The sequence below is a fragment of the Calypte anna genome, chromosome 3, assembly GCF_003957555.1.
Source record: "Calypte anna isolate BGI_N300 chromosome 3, bCalAnn1_v1.p, whole genome shotgun sequence".
Classification (NCBI taxonomy): Eukaryota; Metazoa; Chordata; class Aves; order Apodiformes; family Trochilidae; genus Calypte; species Calypte anna.
In genome coordinates this window covers 105448144-105469681 of record NC_044246.1, presented here as the reverse complement: position 1 = coordinate 105469681, position 21538 = coordinate 105448144, and the positions used below count along the sequence as shown (strand labels likewise).

At 39.6% G+C, this 21538-nt stretch overlaps 1 protein-coding gene across 10 annotated transcripts in view; it reads left to right on the top strand.

The window, feature by feature from the left end:
• Nucleotides 1-6851: 6851 nt before the first annotated feature.
• PUM2 (pumilio RNA binding family member 2) overlaps nucleotides 6852-21538 on the top strand; it is a 68482-nt gene continuing 53795 nt past the window's right edge. For 7 of the 10 annotated variants that reach the window (XM_030446645.1, XM_030446644.1, XM_030446642.1 and 4 more), the window contains exon 1: nucleotides 7114-7184. The gene's annotated coding sequence lies outside the window, so the exon portion shown is untranslated. Of the gene's footprint in view, nucleotides 7185-7372; nucleotides 7449-9754; nucleotides 9766-21538 lie in introns of those variants that run through there. The other 3 variants (XM_030446647.1, XM_030446640.1, XM_030446641.1) reach the window with 3 other exon arrangements.

Sequence of the window (21538 nt, the reverse complement as noted above, 5' to 3'; positions counted from 1 at the left end):
GCTTGAGGCTCCCTGCTCTCCCCCTGGAAGGGCTCAGCATATTCTGGTTCTGCAACAAGTAAACTTTAAAAGATTTGCTTTTGTTTTAGAGATATTCTGCATGAAGCTGTATTTGGTATCCCACACGTTGCCAATCAGATACTGAGTTGTTGGGTTTTTTTGTTATCTGACTGTATTCAGGAGGCTATCAGTGTTGTACTGCATGTTCTCTGGGCTGCTCTGTGGAGCTGGGCACAGGGGAATAACAGTCCCACTTTTATACATTGCATGAGTGTACTCTTAAATAAAAGCAAAACAGTGGTATAAAAACTCAAAACAAGAATGACAGTTGAAAAGAAAGTAACTACCATTTTCATGAGTACTGATCCCACCTCTGCTTGCACAGGTCAGGAGCTGTGCCCTGAAGTTTAGTTTAAAAATGTTTTATTTTTATTAGAGAGGTTTCTAATAAAACTTGAAAAAATAATGCTGCTTCTGATGTGATTTGTGTAGCATTCTGAAGTTAAGCAGGCAAATAAGGATTGCAGTATTACCAGTAGACACTGCAAACATTAGAAACAAATACAAGAGAAGATGCTAAGCAAAGATCTCAGCCCTAAGTTGAGACCAAGAGAAGATTGTCTCAGTGTCCATTCCCCAGGCTGGTAGAGCAGTGACTTAAAAAAACCAACCAACCAACTAATCAAACAACAAAACAACAAAAAGCAACAAAACCCAAAACTACTAAAAATCAAAATCAACAGTCTTAGACTGATCTTGGCTCCTGGATTCCACACTTTGTCACTGCAGGCAGTTGCTGTACCAAGTTCCATTGCCACATTTGCTTTATTTTCTTTTACCTACTGAGAGAATATTACACAAATTTCTTCCTTCATTCCTGTCTACATACGTATTTCCTAATTTTATGGCTAAATATATACACAGTGTATATATGTGCATATATACAGACCAGTCCAAACCTGTCCTGTCTTATTTTCTCTTCCAAGCTGTGCTTTATGTCAGCCTCAACAATGGCTTTGTATTTGTTTGTACTCCTAAAAACTCTTGCTAAATTTTGGAATTAATTTTTAGTTTATTTCTTTGGTTAGATTATCTTGTCCTATATGAAGTCACTTTTGCAGACTCATTACCAAACGAATGCTGTCATTTTAAATACCAGAACACAAACAAACTTTTTCATTAAAACTTTCTACTAAGAAGGATGAAAAATAGAATCAAAGCACAGTTATATTTTCAGCTGTGTAATTCTATTTTATCAGTGAAATAGATGCCTACATTTATGAGTAGATGTATAATAATGCTTTCACTAACACTGATTAGTTTTATTCTTTAAAAAAAATAATTTTACAATACATGCCTAAAGCTTAACCTATACCTTTGCATTCAGTGTCTTAGGTATCATCCTATAATAAAATAGTGTCCTCTGTACCCAAGCAACTTGAGGGACTTTTTGTTCCCCTGCCAAGGGATTAATTTTAACACTCTGTTTAACTGTAACCTCACTTTGACTCTTCCAAACACCAAAGAAACACTCCACATAGGTTATGGCACTCTTTCTATCTCTGGCTGGCACTTTATAAAGTTGTAACAAATGTGTTTGCAGTAAATGCTTCATCTTGCACAATTTTACCAACAGCAAAACTACTGATCTCAGGATGATAGTGATGTGTTGAGGTTGCAATTATTCCCATCTGCATGCGTTGGTAAAAGTTATAAATAGATATGAATAAAAGGAAGGATGAAACAGATTACACATCTTTTCTTGGCCTTCCAGAGGAAGCATGTGTGGGAGATGGGGACCAGATTTTAATTCCATTCGATAGATTTTCATTTGAGATTGTATGAGGAAAAGAACTGTGCTTAAAAACTTGGTGGAGTGTTTCTGGTCCCAGATCATAGCTTCCTAAATGCCTTGTTGGTTATGCAGGCAGTTGAGAAATTCATAATGTAAGGAGGATGTCCAAGAATCCCTCTGAAGTAGCATTGCTCTCTTGAATGAAAACTGGATGAATCCAGAGAAGTTGCCTTCTCATTCTTAGCCCTTAGCAAAAATGAGTGGAACAGCACTCTTATTTCCACATAGAAACTTCCTGTTTTGCAGTCCACTAACAGGATGTATTACAAGGGAAGAAGTTTTCCAGCTGAACTGGATTTCCGTCTGGAGTCAGTTGAAGCCAGGAGGCAAAGCAAGCAGCCAGCTACACTCTGGTGCCTACTTTTCCTTTGCCAGGGAAATGGGAATGGATTATTCCCATTTGAACAGATAATCTTTGCTTCCCACTTGCAAATCTCTTTGCTCCCAGCGTTACAAAAATAGCAAAGGTATAGCTGGGTGGGTGGTGGGTTCCTCCCCCAGCAGCTCCTGCAGAAAAACAAAGTGTGGCTCTTCCTCCTTCCCTGCCTTTTCCATTTTCTGCCACAGATGCAGTCTCAGCCTTGGGCCCCCACCCCAGCACTGAGAGGGTGCAGATGCAGAAACGGCTGTTGGGCCCTGATAGGAGATTAGCTGCAAACAGGGGCCCTGTACTGCAAGAGAGGGAGAGCTGACTCAGAAAAAGAACTTGAATTTTGCAGTATTAAAAAATAAAATATTTCAGCTTGATCAGTTTTTATTGCTTTTCTGTGTTCAACTAACTGCCTAGGAAGAGGGATGCATTTGAAACAGAAGAGGGACTTTAGAAGTCTGTAAAATCTGCAGATACAATTAAAGGTAAGCCCACATATGTAGGAATACCCTGTCACTATTTATATAGCAATACATGCAATAAATGCATAACATTGACACCTACTTCTCAGTATTACAGTGCTCAAACATTTTCTTTATCCTCTTTTATAGGATTTCCCTTCCTGAATATATCACTGTCACTTCATGTTCACTGTGCTATGCCGAGTGCTTGGAAGGCAAGTTAGGCATATTATAAGCTTTGGGTTCTCTACCTGGAAATGGGGACACTGAGGATGTCTTCATGGTACCACAGTGAGTCAGAACTGGGGTCTTCACTACCTCTGAGCTCATATGGCTGTGTGGTGCTCTGGTATTCAAATTATTCCTGCTCACACAGACATACCTTGTTGCTTGTGGTCAGCCACCCTAACGATGTGTAAGAACAGGAAAATCAGGAGAGCTTCGGGTATGGTTAAGATAAAAACAAAATATATAGTCTGGTGATTACACCACAAGAGCAGAGATGACCATCAGTGAACTGTTACCTTACCCTAAGTTAAGTCACCTGGTGTTGGGCTGCTTGTTCAGCACTCCATCAGAACCCTGCTGCAGTTGGGAGGATCAGTGCTTGATATGGCAATAGGTAGAAGTCTCCTGATGAATCTAAGACACAAAAAATTCTATAAGCCAAATTACTATTGCAGAACTTTCTTCTAGTTAATCCTGTGTGCTACGGCTTCTCGCTTTTCAAAAGAATTTCATGTTCATGCAGGTTGAGTTGGTGGGAGTTTGTGCAACAAAATTAAAACTTATAGATATGCTTTTAGGATTCATAGGATGTTTTTCCTTAAGAGAGAAAAAACCCAAATCAAACCAAACCAAAAACCTGCATTCTTCCCTCTATTCCTTGGTCTAATATGCCTGAACTATCACATTTTAGGTGTGCCTCTTATTCAGAGCTCTTCTGATCGCTTCCATTGCCTGCGACTTTTTGTTGAACTTTTTCCTGTTTTAGAAACTAGAGAGTTTACTCACTTATGCTTAATACATGAAATGAGTGAGAACCAATTTTTTGCTCACTTTGAGGTTTATTTCTTTGCGTCAGTATAATATGTCATCTTCAGTTCTCAGAGCAAAAGTTTGCATTCAACATAAAGAGTTCCTGGAACTTAATTCTCCACTGGAAAGAAAATGCTCACTGCTACTGAGACACACGGGCTTTTTCTTAGGATAAGCACAGATAGCCACGCTGCTGAGAGCAAAGTGAATGTGAAACTAAAAACCAGCTGGTGTTATCTCTGGCTTTGCCACTCCAAAGTATTCACATTGGTGTACATGAAGTGATGCCATTAGTTACTCTCCTTGTGTTACAAGGAGAGCCTCTGGTGGTTATGACTGTGAGATATGTTTATGAAGCTTGTTTATACCTCAAGCAGTTGTGAGGGGGTGAATGACTCAGGGACAAAAGTTGTCTTGCTGGTGAAACGAGTCTTCAGCTGACACCTTCTAAGCCATACTTAGCAAAGCACTTCCAGCAGACACTTTTTCCTTGGAAGATGATCATGAACATCTGTACTACAGGGCTGCGCCTTCCATTCTCTGACACCTCCTCTCGTGCATTTCCTTTAAGCCTCTTGCAGAGCAACTTCTTTGCTAAAGCTGATCCTGTCAACAGGAATGATGAGTGTGTAACTGGATGGCAAGGCAGCCTCCCCACATTTTAGAGCAGTAGTATAGTAATAACTAAGTTTAAAAATGGGATCAGTGACAAAATTTATTGTAATTCAGCTGTGAATTTACTCCTGAGTGGAAGTGTTCTCATTTGCATTAGCTCAGTATGTTATGCCAGTTGCTAGCTAGTGAAAAAAACCACAAAACCAAAACCAAACACAGTAGATAGTCCTCCTAGAAGAAATTAACAGTTCCACAGGTAGGTAGAGGGAAAAAATGGAAACACTACCACAGTTATGAGCAATGGAACAGGCTTGGCTTTTCAGCACACTGGAAGCTTGGCTATTGTCAAGTGGGTTACAGGAATCACATTAAAGGAAGGCCCTTTTGAACCATTTCCATGTTAAATGGGAAATCTGAAGCATGCAAAGGTAACTCAGAAGAATTCTCCCCACATATGGGGAAAAAGCTTGACGTTTTAAACATTAAAATTGGACAATGGATGCAGCTGCATGTAGTGGGCCAAATGTTTCCATAGCAGAACAGAAAGGGTTGAGACAGGAATAGGCTGTGGAGCCTGTAAGAATCAACAGTATCAGTACAATGATATGCAGGAGATCATTAAAGGTCCCTTCCAAGACAAACTCTGACTGGAAGGACAGCAAGTAGAACATTTGAAAAGAAGATCATAGAATCATTAATGTAGTTAATGTCTTAATGAAGTTTATCTGGGTGTAAGCAGAGCCCAGTCAGCTTTTAACACCTCCTTAAAAATAAGAATAGCTAGGAAAAGCATTTTGTAATGGAGTGATACCAAGTTAAACTATCTAAAGGATTAAGTACTTTTAAAGTTTTTACCCAGAACATATGTAAGGGAGAAAAACTTTTTTAGTGTGAGCTGAAAACTTCAGTGTCATTACTAAACTGTGAGGGGTATGGTGGAATTTTTGTTTTGTTTCTCTTTGCTTAGGATACTTTGAAAAATAACCAAGTACTGTATGTCAAATCCCAAACTAATGGTACTTAAACACTTTTCTGTTTTGTCATGGGGTTGGGTTTTTCAGTACTGAGAAGCAGACTGATGTAGAAGCTGTTCAAGCTTATGCTTATCAGTTGCATGTTGAGTTATTCTGAACTTTATACAAACACTGATAAGAATTATCCAGAACAAATAGGGTGCCCAAAAAGGATTTGAGGTAGAGCTGCTGTAACATAGACCAGCTGCTGTAAGTTTGGGATGTCAAGAGTGTAACAGGGTTTTTCTTCAGTCCCAGACACTCTAAAGGAAGGGCTGACTGGGACGCTGTGACTTAAAGACCTTCTCAAGTAAGCAAAGGAATGGGCTTTTCACCCCTGCAGACAGCCCGAAGGCAGCAGTGGGACAAGACACTGGAGCTTACAGGGGTTAACCATGCAAGCAGCGGCAGCAGACTGCAGACATGGGGGTACTTAGCTAACCAGCCTTAAGCCAAAGAAATAGTTTTCATTTCTTGGGAAAACATTTCTCTCTTCACTAGGAGCTGGGAAACTTCACATTTATAACCATGTCTATAAACACTGAAAACAGCGCAGGCTTTTTTCCTTCAAAACATCTCTATTTTTTAAGAACGCCACTGGCAGCCACAGACATCTCATCCCCAGATGGGCTGGGGCCAGCAGCAGCACCAGTACACACGGTATCTCCTCACCCAGACCCAGGGCCTCCTCCTCCTCCTCCTGTCAGCAGCAAGCACGGGGGCCAGCAGCGCCTGAGCAGCCACCACAGCGCCCATCACTGCGCTTCCTCTGAACCTTTCACTTCTGGAGGGCACCGGCGTGACACTCCCTGAAATGGAGTGCTCTCCAACTCCACTCCTTTCAGAACCTGTAACAAGGCAAAATAGCAGATTTCCTTGTGAAATCCGCATTTTAAAACGTCACTATCAGGCAGAGCTCCCTCTCTTTTTTTTTCCGGGGCTGCTAAGTAAGTAGAATTTATACTCCTAATTTATACGCCTATTGGGTGAGGCTATTGAAAGCCATCACTAGAGGTGTTTATTAGCACCCAGCACAGTATTGACCCGCAGCAGCTGTCGGCACCGTAGTCAGTCAGTAACTAGGGGATGGCTTTCTGTGTACTGCAACCACAGAGCATCCCGCCTGGCACCGCGGCCCTCGGGACCCACCGGGTACCCCTCAAAAGGGGCCTCGCCTCCCCCTTTGTCTCCCAAACCCAGGCCTTCAGGCGGGCATCGCCCCCGCTGCCGCCGCCACCTCTCCTAGAAGGCGAAAAATAAGTGAGAAAAAGGAAAAATGAAAAAAAATAAAAAGGGGGAGAAAAAAGCCCCAAAATGCGGTGTTTCGGCTACACCGTACGGCTGGAAGGAGGGGAAGTCGCGGCGCTTTACCCCGGTGCTCGCCCGCCGCGCTGAGGGAACGGGCCGGCGGCGCATGCGCAGAGCGCGGCGGAAAGGGCCGGGAACCGCCACCCCCCCCCACCGCTGCCTCCCTGCCGGGCTGGGGGGCGCATGCGCAGTGGCGGCGGCAGGGCCGAGCGGCGGCGGCGGAGGAGGAGGGCAAGGAGGCGGAGGGGGGAGGTTTGCCGCGCTCTCGCTGTCCTCTCCCTCCCTGCGCGCCGGGCTCGACCTCCCGCCATGTTGTTGTGAGCCCCTGGCGGCCGAAGGGGGGGCGGGGAGGCAGGAAGGAGAGTGCTGAGAGGAAGAGGAGAGGAGGAGAGGAAGAGGAGGAGGAGGAGAAGGAGGGAAAGGAGGAGGGGGGTGGCGGCGGCGGCGGCGGGCCGGAGGGTGGGCAGGGGTGTCCGAGGCCCCGCTCCGGCTCCCTCGCAGCGAGCAGCGCCGCCAGCCAGCCCGTGAGTATCTTCGGGAGCCGGGGCCGCGCTGGGTAGGCCGCGGGCGGGCGGAGCGGGCGGGCGGGCCCCCCTTCTTCCAGCCCCCTTTTGTCTCCGGCCTCGGCTGCGCGCCGAGGGAGGGGAGGGGAGAGGAGAGGGAGGGGAGAAGGAGGGCGGGAGGGGGCCATGTTGTGGCAGGTCACCGGGCGGCGCGGGGCCTGCTCGGCGGCCGCCCGCGCCTCGCCGCCTTTGTGTCCTCCCGGCTCGCTGGGGAGCGGCGCCGAGGTGGGGATGGAGCAGCGTGAGGGGAGGCGGCGGCGCCGGCGGTGTGAGGGGGGCGGGCGGGCGGCTGCGATGCTGGGCGGTGTGTGTGTGTGTGTGTGTAGGGGGGGCTGCATTGTGCTCGCAGCGAGCTGAGGGGAACGGGGACTTGGGGAGTGATTTCCGTCCCAGCGGGGTTTGGAGGGTGAAGTTGTTGCTTAAGAGAAGTCCGTGGGGGTGTGGGGGGACGGAAAGGGGGTCTTGGGGGTTAAAGTGGGGAGAGGAACCGGGCGCGTAGAGGGGTGAGAGCGACGGGAGTTCGGGGCAGGCCTGGGGTGGGCGGACACAGCGCTGGGCGTTAAAAGAGGCTTCGGCACCAAGTGCTGTGAGGAGCTGGGGGCGTCCCTTCGGCAGCCCCCCGGGCAGCTGCCGGCCTGCGGAATTTGGCTAACATGGGCTTTGTTTAAATGTACCGAAAGCATGAAAACTTATATATATATGTATACATATGTCTGTATTTTTACTGGGTTAAAGGGTAATCATTGCTTTCTGGGAGTGTAGCGAGAAGGCAGAACGCTTCAAGTAGTTGATTCCACACAATGAAGTGTTAGGTTTTAATTTTTTCTTCAAACGTGTCTGCACAAACAATAACAAAAAGTTGAGGAAAATGCCAGCTGCCTTGCGTGGATCGTGCTTACAACTCACAGTTTGGGTTTTATTCTCCTAGGCCGTCACTGTGCAAAAAAATTTTTTTTTGGGGGGGTGGGGTGGGCATTGTTCTCTTTCGTGTATTCATAACCTCAGACTAATTCCCTGAGAGAAAATTAATATACTCGGTACGCTTTATATTCTTTCTAGTTCAGTGTTTGAAGCAAAATGGCTTAACACCAAAAACTCAAGCATGTTTTATATGTGATGTGATAAACAGACTGATTTTTGGGATGCTTTGGGGCTATGTAGGTCATTGCAAATGAGAATCGGTTAAACTTCTTGTATCACATGTTTGTCACTTACATGCTTCATATTAACAAAATACGTTCAGATTTATTCTGGTTTCATTTTTACTGGAGTCTTTGTAACATCTCTACTGAGATTAGGCCCTTTTAGTTATCATGAGTTGATGGTAAAGCTCTTCAGGAATGTGGGACATGAATGCATTTGAAATGTAATTACTATCCCATGTTACTATTTTTAAACTTAAAACATAGTATTTTGTTATATTTAGTCATGTCTAGGTTTAAAACTAAATGTTAACAGTCGGAGCTTTGTTGAAAAACTGAGACAATTATTGTCTACCTTTTTCTGGTCTCCAGCTCAACTTGTGTCAGTGCAAATATAAATATGTTAGGTGGGTGGGAGTAGGAAACTTGAATAAAAAGGGAAATGATAATTTAGTGGTGGTGTAGCTTGGGTTATATGTGTAGAAATGACACTGAATCACCTGACAGTTTTCTGAAGTGTTGAAAATTTGGAATTTGTCCCAGAAGTTGTTAGTGGGCAAATGCATGTGAGATATTGTTTGATAATTCAGATTCTGCAGTTTATGGTGTGGATATTGCTCATAGGAAAGTCCATGTTATTTAGATAGCATTTTTTTTGCATTAATAGGGAATGGTACCTTTTTCCTCTAGTATCACTCTATAGAACTTAATGTTTTCCTTCCCTGTTAGAGGTACTGGCACAGTGCTGAGGGAATTATGATTGTATCTGGTATGATTGAGGTAGTACTGCAAGAAACAGTTGGCTGAAAAAGTTGGACTTGCCTATCTTTTCATGAGAAGATGCATCCTATTATGACAGTGTATATTAAATTTTGTTTCGGATTGTACTGCACATGGAAAGTTATGTACATGTTTTCCTCAAGACTCATTCTCTTAAATGTTTCTTTGCAGTAGGCTTATTAAGCCAGATGTTGCAGATGTTTGGGTCAAACATGTTAACAGGACATCAGCTTGTTGATACTGTGAACTAGATCTGGATTTAAACAGCACTCTTTAGTTGACTTTTAGATTTCCCTTCCCCCCAGTTTAATGTTAAAAGTGTGCATTCTTTGTACAGTGGTTTCTAAAGCCCCAAAATTAATAGACCAAGTTTTTATACACAGAGGCAAGTAATCCAGTAGATGGTTTGAATTGCTGCTTGAATTTTATTTCCTCATGTTTCTTTTTGAATGTGAAATTATTTAAAAATTCACTGTCCATTTCAGTAAAAGGAAACCTAAATTCTCTTGGATATTAAATTATTTCTGTGTTGGGAATCTCCTCTGAAACAAGTATTAATACATTGTACTTTCTTTTAAAAAGTTTCTAACAGAACTCTACAGAGGAAACAACATGAAACTGTAAGCATGCTTTATAAATACCTCTCATTGTTTGTATTATATGTATAGGTATGCCAGAGGGTTCTCAATCTTTTCCTTTCAAGAAATGTAATTGAAAATACCTCATTTAGTGTGAATTTTCCCCACCCATAACATAGCTGTTGTCTTGCTTATTCCACACAATGCAACTATTTCAGTGTTTTCCCAAAGCCCATGCCCAGGCTCTTGTCTCAGAAGTGGGACAATAAGTCTTCCATTTAAAGGCTCATTTTCTCCTCCTGGAACAACAAATAACAATAATGTACTGCTTCTAATAATGGAGTTGGAGGCCACTATATGGTCATATAGTGGAAGAGAGTTTTAAATTCCATCAGAAAATGTAAACATACTCAGTTTTAGCTTCTGGGATGTAATTTGCAAACAAGTTGTATAAAATTTATTTTACAGTAACAGCTTGCATACTGAAACCTTATAGCAACATTTAGTTTGAATCCCAGTCAGAATACCTGCTGTGGCTGTTAGAATAGTAGGCAAGAACTTTTCAAGCCACTATGTGAAATGTTTAGTTTACAAATAAAGACCAGATGTCATCTCTAGCAGTATCTTTAAAGATTACATTTCCTTCTTGGTTGACAGATGATATTGTTTTTCTAAACATGGCTCTTTAAGAATAGTTGTAGACATGTAGAAGAAATATGTCTGAAGAGATTATGACAACCACCTCAGGATTTGGAAAAGAAATGTAAACCTCTGAAATGCAGCAAAAGGATCTCTGTGATAAGCCACATTTGACTTTTTTGCTTGCTGTTTCATGGATGCATCTATTTCCACTAAACTTGAGAGTGGTGATCCTCTTGTTTTCTATTGGCTCTGCTAAATACCACAATCTGTAGCCCTTCTGACAGGCAGGTTTTTATGACATGTGTTTGTGTACCTTGGGCTACGGTTTCAATCTAAGGTATTTCATCTAATGTATAATTTGTAGTTTTGGTTATTTGAGATTTTAATTTTTTATACAGTTCTCATTTAGGTTCCCTTGTTTCATCAGTGCTATTGAGGTACTGACAACAGTCTCAGTTACAGGTAAAAAAGGTCTGGTTGTCTTTCTATTAGAAAGTTCTTGGTAACTGTTAATGTAAAGATTGTCAGACCTGTGTTTGTAACTGCTTAGATTTCATCGATGTTATGTGAAGGAAGAATTTTGACCCATGTTTGAATTAGTTGTATAAACTTTTTGTGTTTCTTATCTGAAGTCTCATATAGAATTTGTTCACAAGTCTATACAAAGAGGAAGTGACTTTTTAAAAGCTGTCTTGGTGTGTTCAGTTCCTAAAGGCTTTACATACTTATATTGATTAAGCTAAAAATAATGAGTCTGTCTGTCTGTTTTGACTCATAACTTACCAAGTGTCTTGCTGTTAATTTCCATTTTGATACATAGTGCTTGAACTTTAGTTCTGGCCATGCTACAATGATGTCACAAAGTCTGATGAAGTTTCAGAACTGATGTTAGGGTATTTTGCCATTAAGGAAATATCTACTCTACCAAATAAGACAAAGTAAATTTAGATTTTATGTGTTACAAACCCACCATTTAGCAAGATTAATAAATAAATAAATCCCATTGCCATGCATCTATCTGTCTCCCTAAAGACTGGACTTCCAGTAGTTGATCAGGATAGATGAAAAATGTAGAGTTGTTTAGAGGGATTAGAGGTCTGCAGTTTCTTATGTTACAACTTCAGATGTAAGTTTTCTATTGTGCTGTAATACCTTTCCATATATGTCAGTTTTTATTATTTGGATTTAAGACTCTTGTTTAGCATGAATAGTGAGACATTTTTTGGACTTAAATTCTTTTTTCTTTTTTCTGTCAAAAAGTATTCAGTTAAGTCTTAGGGGTTATTTTGTGTCAATATATATAGTCCTCTTGGCTTAAAAACTCCATTTACATATTAAAAGATTGATAATACATCAGTTATAGTTGATCAAGGATGTGTGTGGAGATCCTGTGTATGTGTTCTGGGGCAGGTATTTTTTTCTTGCAAAGGATTTTGTCAGTATCAGAGGTTTTAGCTGTTGTTATTTATTCTTGTTTCAAGCCAAGACTTATCTTCAAAAATGAGTTGGCAAACTTCATTTTAATCTGAGACCGAAATGCCCAAATGTGAAAAACCCAGAATATACTATCATTTGGGTTAGAGATGTTTACTGTCAATTATTGTGTTTGAATCTTACATAGCTTAACAGACCTGAAAGAAAAATTGAGGCTGGCATGTAAGAGGAAGATGTAGTTCAGATAGAGAAGTTAGTTTTCTGTGATACTTAATGACATAGTATACAAATCTATAAAATCAGCCATAACAGTACACATCATGTGGAGTAATAATGTAAAAGAAATTGCTCCAGTATGATTAAAAATAGTATTTTGATTGTTTTTAGCAGGAAAATATGTTGGCAAGCATTTATAATATATGGAACTGTACCATATTAATATATTGTCTTGTAAAAAAACTAAAACCTGTGGTACTTAATTTGTTTATCTTAGAAACCTAGATTGGTAATGGAATCTAAAATTTAAAGTTTAAAAATCAGTGAACATTTTGCCAATGGATATTGTTCTTAGATAGCTAGGATTTGTTAGTTGTTTTTTTAAATAATCCCAATTATAAGAACTATTTAAAGATGTGTGGGAAGCCCTTTTATGTTATCAAGACTCTCTTTTAGGTGTCTACATGAAATGTGCATTCCATGTGTTCTCTAAGGTATGAATGAAGTGACCTGGCAGGAGACCAGAAAAATGATGCATCCAGGAAGCCTGTAGAGTTGGAATAGGGGTTGCCCCAGCTGGAACACGAGGTGGGGAAACATCAGGGCTCAATTCAGACAAATACAACTGCAGTGCTAGGTGCTTCCAGTGTCCAGGTACTCCTCACCTGGTGTTCTCAGGTCTGAGCAGCAGTTGGTATTTCTTCCAGAGGAAGTTTTGTGAGCATTTGGTGCTTCTCTAGCAAGCACCACTGGCCCACAGGAAGTAGCATTCATACAGCTAGTTTGGTGGGTATTTCTTTTTCCACTGAAACAGTTCCTGTGTTTTGTGTTGAAACCACATCTTTTAAGAAATTTTAAAGCCTGTAATATCCCAGGCTCTAAAACATTAATTTTATTACATCAGTTATAAATGGAGCCGCATAGGATTTTGAAATGTTTAGTTTGAACCATTTGTTTAACTTACATAAATCTTTCATTTTTTTGTGAGGACCTGTTTTTTGAGAATGTGATTGAAACATTTGGAATCAATTTGAGTGAATATAAAACAACTGGGTTTAGGTTGAAAAGGGACTAGCTTCTGGTAGGATTTCTGAGAAGAAATACAGATTTAGCACACGAGCTTATGTGTTACATTTGCAGTTACAAGAATTTTATGCAAGTAAAGTAGAAATAGTAGAATTCAGTGTAGATCAAAACTTAACTTTCTTCTTTTGTAGCTAATAACCTAGAAGGAAAAAAAATCCAGTTTTAAGCTTTTGCCCCCAAGTGTTTAATTGATACATCTTCCTATTTTTTCTTTAAAAACTTTACTCTGAATATCAGATAGGAGTGGCTTTTTTTCCCAGGACCCTTGTGGTGTGCCACACTGAAGTCCACGAGGAATATTTTGTGCCTTCCCACAGGCTTATGGGATGTGTTTAAAAAATGTAGTTATAGGAGTAAATGTGAATAAACAAAATTTGCTGATCCTAAAAGCAGAAATACCTGTCTTCTTTTTTCCCGTTAGTCTGTTTTAACTTTTTCCCACTCTTTAATTTCTTTTGGCTTTTCGTGTTGCTTTTTGTTGCAGTTTTTTTGTTTGTTTGTTTTTCTGATTTTATTCTTTCTTCCTCTTACACTGGTCTACATAGCAAAACAAAAAAGAAACCCCCTGACATTCTGCTTCATGCTTTATGCCATTCTGTATTAAACTTAAAAAGAAGCTGTAAAGCAGTTCTGTAAATAGAAAATTCTACAATATTCTACTAGTCTACTGGACACAGCTCTTCACTATGAAAAAGTTGTATTTTTCCTTGCCAGGCAGCAGTACTGGTTATCACCAGCATTGTCTAAGGCAGGTATGTAGATAAAATTATTGACCTGTATGTAAATGAGGAGTGACAGCAGTTGCATCTCTGTTCTGTCACCTGCTTGCTTTCCATCTTCAGTGGGAATTGGAGCCCTGTCTTACTCAGCAGCTTTGTTTATTAATCAGCTAGGTTAACCAAAATATTTCTGTGTTCCTCCAGTAGTGTCATGAACCTCGTGTTTTCTGGTAACTTAAAGTGAGGGAGGTAGAGGAACCACTTCTATTTTTCATAGTGCTGCAGTGTTTTCACACCTGAAGATGAAGTGAAGAGGAAACTATTATTACTTTGTTGTGTGTTATTACCCCAGTGAAAAGAGTGTTTTCTAGTTTACTGTAATCAATGTTGCTGATTTGTTCTGTTTTTCACTGCTCCCATTCTTCCTTGGCAATAAGAACCAACAGAAATTAAGTACAGAACAGGAGTCTTCTCCATTTCAGTTCTTTGATCTGAGTGTTCTTTGTATACCAGTGTTTTTGAGGATTTTGCTAAGTCAGAAGTTACTGTTTTGATTGATTGGGTTTTTGTTGGAGTTTGGTTTTTTTGTTGTTTTTGTTTGCACGGGTTTTGTGGCTTTTATCTGTTCTTAAAAAAAAAAAAGTCTTGAGTTAGAGGTACTAAAGAAATGGGTTTTATAAAATCTGAAGGTATTCAAACTCTGGGAGGTTAGCTGTGATTGTGTTCTGTGAGTGCAGGGTAGACAGAATCTCTGTAAATTAATATCTGAAAGGATTTTTTAATGCATTTAGGAAAAAAATTGTGAAGAAAATTAGTAGAAACAAATACAGAGATAAGTATCACAGAATACTTGGGGTTGGAGGGGTCCTCTGGAGGTATCTTGTCCAACATCCAACCCTGCTCAAGCAGGACTGCCCCGAGCCAGTTGCCCAGACTGGTTTTTATTTAAATAAATATAAAGGAAGTAGAAATAAAGATAGGAGCATCTTTGATTCAACATACTTTATCAAAGAGTATCTTGAAACTGGGTCTTCTGTACATTGATGTGATAATGGGATGATGTAGTCAAAGAATGCAAAACAATGCCAAAGTAATAAAATTTATTTTAGGTAAATATACTGAACTTTATTTTTGGTGAAAGCAATAGAACTGTAGCCCCACTGATTCCCTAGAAAGTTTAAGCAGAGAAAGCTAAGTACAAAAATGGAAGGTTGTAAATTAAGCAGAGATTTTTCAAGCAAAACTAAGTACAAAAAGTAAGGAACTTTGGTATATTGAAAATAAGCCTCATTTAAATTACCTTGGGAAACTGTACTTGTACTCTGCCATGAAACTCTCATAAACCTTAGTCCTTAACAGGTGGGTTCAAGTAAATATAGAAAGGAAAAACCTTGTATTCACTTCTGTACCTGGGGATAACTTGATACTTTTGACTCCAAGAGGTGCATAGAAGAGGGTTCAAAGAGTTGTTACCAGCAATTTGGTTTTAACAGAAACATATCAATTTGGCTGGATTTTAAAGACTCTTTCAAGAAAATAAGTTGAAGCTCTGAAGAAATCGAGTGACAGTCTTCTGACATTAGTAAGACATTAATAAGTAAATTTGATTACTTCCAAGAAACAACTTCCTGGGAAGACTAGGAAAACATCTAGATATTCTGAAAGCCATCTGAAATGTCTTCAAAAGAACTGAACATCTTATAAAGCATGTGACAGCGTCTTCAGTAATTGTCTAGTAGGATATTTAATTTTTACTCCTGTTAGGAGACTGAAGAATTGCTTGTCAGTGTGCCTCATAAGAGATTATTGAGAAATTAACTGAGGGAATCATCAGTGGTCAGTAGCTGGAAGGCAGTTCCTGCTGTTAATAACATCCTCTGACTTTAGGTCAGCCCATAAGTGGTCAGGCAGCTGGACTAGAAGGTGCCTTCCAAGTGAAATGCTGTATTTTATATTAATATACAGTAGCCGTAGAGGCCATTGATATCGTGGGGACAGATCAAGTGGCTTATCCTGGAGTTCCATGGTAGTACTGGGGCTTAATATGTTCTGTTTCAGAAACTAGCAAGACTGTGATAATTGTGTGGCACCTGAAATTTTTCTTGGAGAAGAGCAGGATGTTCAAGCACACTGCAGTTGAATGGAGTTTTAACAGTTAATTGAGATGGAAAAAATGTTTTTTATACATGTAAGCTTGACATACTGTCTAAATTAACTGACTCAAAACTAGTATCATTAGCTCACACAACATTTCAGAGTAAGTGATACTATTAACATTCACATTCTCTGTCCTTCTAAGGTTGCTTTGGCTATAGCAACAGGAAATTAAAGTGATGGACAGCAGTTGCATATATGGCAAAAACTTGGGGAAGTTGAACTACTTTGCTGGCAAAGAGAAGGCTATACAGGATAATTGGCAGCAGAAGGGAGGGCAGGAGTTAGAGAAGTGATCATTTCCATGAGAGATGATATCCAAAAGTCTTTGGGTGCTCAGCTGAAAGGTTGTGCATGCGCAGCTCCTCAGTATAAGATGTAAAAGCCAAAAATGCTGTTTGAGTCAGGAGAGTGTCATTGCCACCCTTCACTTTGAAACAGCAGTAGGCATCTAGTCAGTGACTTGACAGGATTAAATATTAGCTTCTTAATCTAGAAAACATCCCTGGGTCTCATTTGTCTTCCTTTTAAATAATATTTAAAATGTTATGAAGGATAATGAACCAAGTGTAAAAACTATCTCACTTGGATTTTTTGACACTTTTTTTTTTTTCATTCGAGACCAAATAAGTACTTCAGCCTCTTTTAAGAGCACAGCATTTGAGGAAAACCACTGGCAACTGTGGCATTATCCTTTTATTAACATCCCTATAGGGCTGCAGATTAAATGTCTCAGATCTGTTTGTCATTGGTTCACATCACTTTCTTCATGATGAACTGTCTAGGTTACAAAGGTTTAGGGATCAGCAGTAAATCCATAATATTTGAAATTAGGGGAATGAGGTTCATGGGAAGCTGAGGATCTATTTTTTTGGGTGTCAGAGTGCTTGCAAATGTTCTTCCCATGTGCTGAAGCAGAGCTACAGCAGTGTGACATTACCCAAGCTATTTGTCCTGCCTTTTTCCCTATCTACTCCTTCCCTCATAGCAAAAGTACTTCAGCTTTTCAGCAGTTTAAGCTAAATGCATCATGTTATGAATTCAGCTCTTCCTCTCTCTGCCTCCAGTAAAGGGAAAGGGTAGAAACTGATGGTAAAAATATGACAGTACTTCAGCTAGGTCTGACAGAGCCTTTGTCAGATCCCAAGGAAGCAAGAGTTCATAAGCAAAAGAATGCCAGAAAAATGCTCTGATTGTAGCAGCTTTTCCAAAGAATCTGAAGGATGGTGGTGCTATAAACAAAAGGATATGAGTTATATCTTTGTTCAGAGATTCAGTTGAGCTGCAGTTGCTGAAACTCATTTGTGCCAGAATTTACAAACTTTTGGAGAAGTTTTTTGACTAGCTGCTGAAAAATAATTTGTTTTCTTTTTTTCTTTGAGGGGTGTTTTGGTTTAGAGAAAAGTTTTACAGAGTTCAGGAGCTTTTTAGCACTTCTGTTAGAATCAGTATAGCCATGAGAAAATGTGTGGATATTATTAAAGTAATATAATGTGTAGATGTTTAACATTGTTGCCTCCAGGAAAATCCGCAATTTCTATCAAAATTTTTGTCCTGATTTTCAGCAATAAGGTTGTTTTGCTTATTGTTGAAATAAGATAGGCTAATATGTTTGTGCAGTGCAAATAAGGAAATAATTTTCTCATATGAGATCTCACAGTCATGTAGCCATCCCTTGGAACAATGAACATATTCTCATCATTCAAACTGGGAACAATATTCTGTTTCCTGAATTTACAGTGGGAGCTGCATTTCCTGAATCATTAGTTTTTCTTTTTATAGCCTACTTAAAACTGTCACTAGAAACCTAAGTGAGCTTGCAGTCCTGTTTTTTTATTTATTTCATAACTTTGCGACTTTTACTGAAGTTTAAAAATTACATAAAATTGTTAAGATATCTGTTTTAAAAAAAATTTTGATAAACAGATACTTTCAAGACTTTTGCAAGTGTTAGGCAATGATGCAATGTTTGACTAGCAGTAAAAAGGAAGTATTTGTTGGATCTTGGCTGATGGATGGCTCCTTCTCTCTGTAAAGTTAACATCCATCTGAAGCTGCTCTCAAGATGATTTGTTTCTGCAGTCAACAGATTTCTGTTTGTTTGCAGTGGTTTTAATTTTTTATTTTGCTATTTTCTTCAATGACAGTAGCATTTCACTCCACTTAACTAGAAACCCAGATTATGAATGTCAATTAATCATAATTATTATAATTCATGTCAATCGTATGATTTAAGCAGCTTTTCAATCTTGTGAGTAAAACTTTTCAAGTTTTATAAACTTGGAAGAAAACTGAGACTAGAGTTCCATCATGGCTTGGGGGAAGCTAGGGAAAACATTGATTCCTGTTTTGGAAAATGTATGTGCTGTTAAAACAGCCTTGTTTAATAAATTCTTGGTGAGATTTTTCTTCTTATAGTATTGCAGCAGAATTTGGAGCAAATATAATGAGTTTTCCAGATTAATTTTAAAGTTGAATAATTTTTTATTTTTTAGGTTTTAATAATTTTAAAAATCTGGATGCATTGTAACCTGCATACTTCAGACCTCACCTGATTACTAACTTGTGAGACTCTCAGGTCTGGCAGCAGAGATAGGTGGAAAGAGGTCACTTGTCTGTATTTTTTAACATACTGGAAGGTGTTCTTGTGTAATTCACCTGCAGGAAAAGCACTGAGAGTTTTTTTGTGGTATAATTAAAATCACTTGCCTAGATAGAAGGACATTACAGCATTGATTTTTGCAGATTTGCATTTTTAGTAGTTTGGAGCATGTGCATGGAGTAGTCATCTTAAATGCTACAGTTGTCAGGACAAGGAGAGTAATTGCAGTCACCTGACTTGTGCAAACAAGTTTATTTCATGTGACTTCTGTTCTTCATAGACTCTTTTCCATAATCACCCCTTCCAATCACATTTACTGTTTTGAAGCATCTGTTTAGTTTCTGAAAGCCTTTTCCACCAACATTTGAAACTGTAGTTGATAGTTTCAGCCCAGGAGGTACTTCACCAATTCTCACCTCATGCTATCAGGCTGTGAGCTGCTACCTCCTCTGTGTGGAATCCAGTGTTGGTTGTGTCTTTATTAAGTATATTCAGAAGTGTGCTAGGGTTTTTGTCAGCTTTTTTGTGCTTTCTGACATACTTCTTTAGTTAGCCTCTACATTTGCACCTGCCTTTATGTCTCCAAATACCTGGCACTCATGCACTGTTGAGTGTCTTGATGTGAATGACTGCTTTATTCTTATATTACCAATTCAGTTTCTCATGGTAGCAGTCTTTGTAATTTACCTTATGCTTAGACTGAGAGCTCTTTGAAGCAGACTCTTTCATACTTTAGTGAATATTCAGCAATTAGCACAGAGAGACTCATTTGATAAAACAACAAAACAAATAGCATGTGGTTAACTGTATGATATATTTAATTTACATACAGATAAATCACCCTACCTACTTGTGCAGCAGTAGCTCTGGGTAGAATTGTTTCAGTCTCAGGAATTCTACTGCAGGGACAGTGGTATAAATCTGAATGGCAGCACTGCTTCTGGAGGTAAGGATGGGCTCAGCAGCTGAGGTGTATTTGTGTACCTAGGAGCCTGACATAGTGGGAACCAGAGACATGAGCTGGCTGCTTAGGCAGTCAATGAGGAGTCTTTGCATTTTATTCCTGTGTGCCCCAGGTTCTAGGTGGGATTACAAGTGAGGCCTCATTCCAGACATGATTATTACGTGGTTCTGGTGTCTTGTCCCAAAGCTTTGTCCCAAGGCATTCTAGGAGAGTTTTTGCATAGACATCTAGGACAAGGTGGTGGGAACCAGTTAACTCGGGGGAAAAAATGGCTGCATATGGTGATTTAGGTGTTTTGCATTTGCAATAAATAGCTCCATGTTTTCTTACTTCTGTTCTTCAGTATATCAAGTAAATAAAACTTTAAAATTTGGGTCAATATTTACTTAATCTAAGTTCTGGTGTGCCCATTTAGAATGTAGTTTTCTTTTTTCCATGTGATTAAAATTGGGGCTTACAAAAATGCATGACACTGCTTTTTTGCATGGAGGAGCTACATTTAGTGTTCTGAAATACCTTTACATTAAAGTCAGAATGATGAAAGCCCTTTAAGTATCTTTGTGAAGGAAAGTTAAGTGAAAACTTTTTCTCTGTGGTGAAGACAGGGGAGGTTGGAATGCACAGGGAGTGAAGCACAGTGGTGGGTAGGTAAGACCGTGAAGGGAAACAGGGGAGCAGCACATATTTGGGTAAATTATTTGGAGGAATATTTTATGGATGAGAATGAATAACCTGGATTTTTGACATCTGATGAGAAATTTAACTTGTAAGATCACTTTCTAGTATTTTGTTAGATGGTAATTCAAATGCATGGGTTTTTGGTCCACAGTTACTGCTGCTTACCCTTACATATGAGTGCTCTTAAATTTGTACTAATGCCCATCTTTGAACTAATTTTTGTTACAAAGCTTTTACTACTTCAATTTGAATTGTAAGTAGACAACTTTATTACCAGTAGCTGAATTGTCAGTAGCCTAAAGTCTTTGGTGTTATTTTAGACTTCTTCTAGTTCCTTTGAAAGTCTATACTGGCCAACTTTTAATGAGATATTAATATCCAAGGCTAAGCTTCTGGTCTTCCTGAATTACAAATGAGGCTTATTGAATTAGATGTGGCTCTTTAGGTATTTTTTACAGTTGGCTGTTTTCTTCAGCTTTCAGGCAACTGTACAAATCTATGCTTAGTTTAAATACACATGCTGTCCAAAGAGCCCTTAGAAAACAGCTGCAAAAATTGATAACAGCATTTTCTTTAAGTGTCCATTCCCCTGCTGGAGACCAGATAAACTGGAAACACACATGCTTCTCTACAGTAATTATTTAAAAAAACTTTAAAAGAAACCATGCTTTAGTGTTTTCTGCCTGTTTTCTTTTAACCTTGAGGTTGTGCAGAGTTCAAAGGCCTAAAGGATCAAGATAGATTTTTAAGCAGACTGGTGGCCTATATTTGAAATTTTAGGGTTTTTTTCACTGGCTTTTTATGCTGGTGCTACAGAGAAGTTGCATGTTTTATCAGCAGCTTTCTTTAGAAAAACGAGTTATTCATAGTGGAGGGAGGAGTCAGAATCCTGGATTTCCTTTTTTGCACGCCTGGTGATTCAGTTCATTGCCTAAGGACCAAGTAGTTCCATTTCTGTCTCTGCTTTTAGCACCTACTTTAAGAAGATCAGGCTGTGTTGGTATTCCCTGCTTTCCTCTTTTCTGCTGGAAGTGGAGAAAAGGAACAACAGCGTTTGTTCAAGGGGTGCTGGACTGTGAGAGAGAAGTCAGGATGCTAGAAACATGTGGGCAGGAAAATTACTGTTGTATAATAGCTTTTGAATCTTGTGTTCTTAAACTATATCCTCAAAAAATGAATGTTATGGTAAATGCATCTGCCATATTCAGAAGTAAAGAGAATGAAAATAAATGCTCTGAATAAGGTGATTGCTGCATACCTAAAATTGCAGGTAGTGGCAGTTGCTCACTGAAAGTCTTCCAGTGAACAATGGTGGTTAGG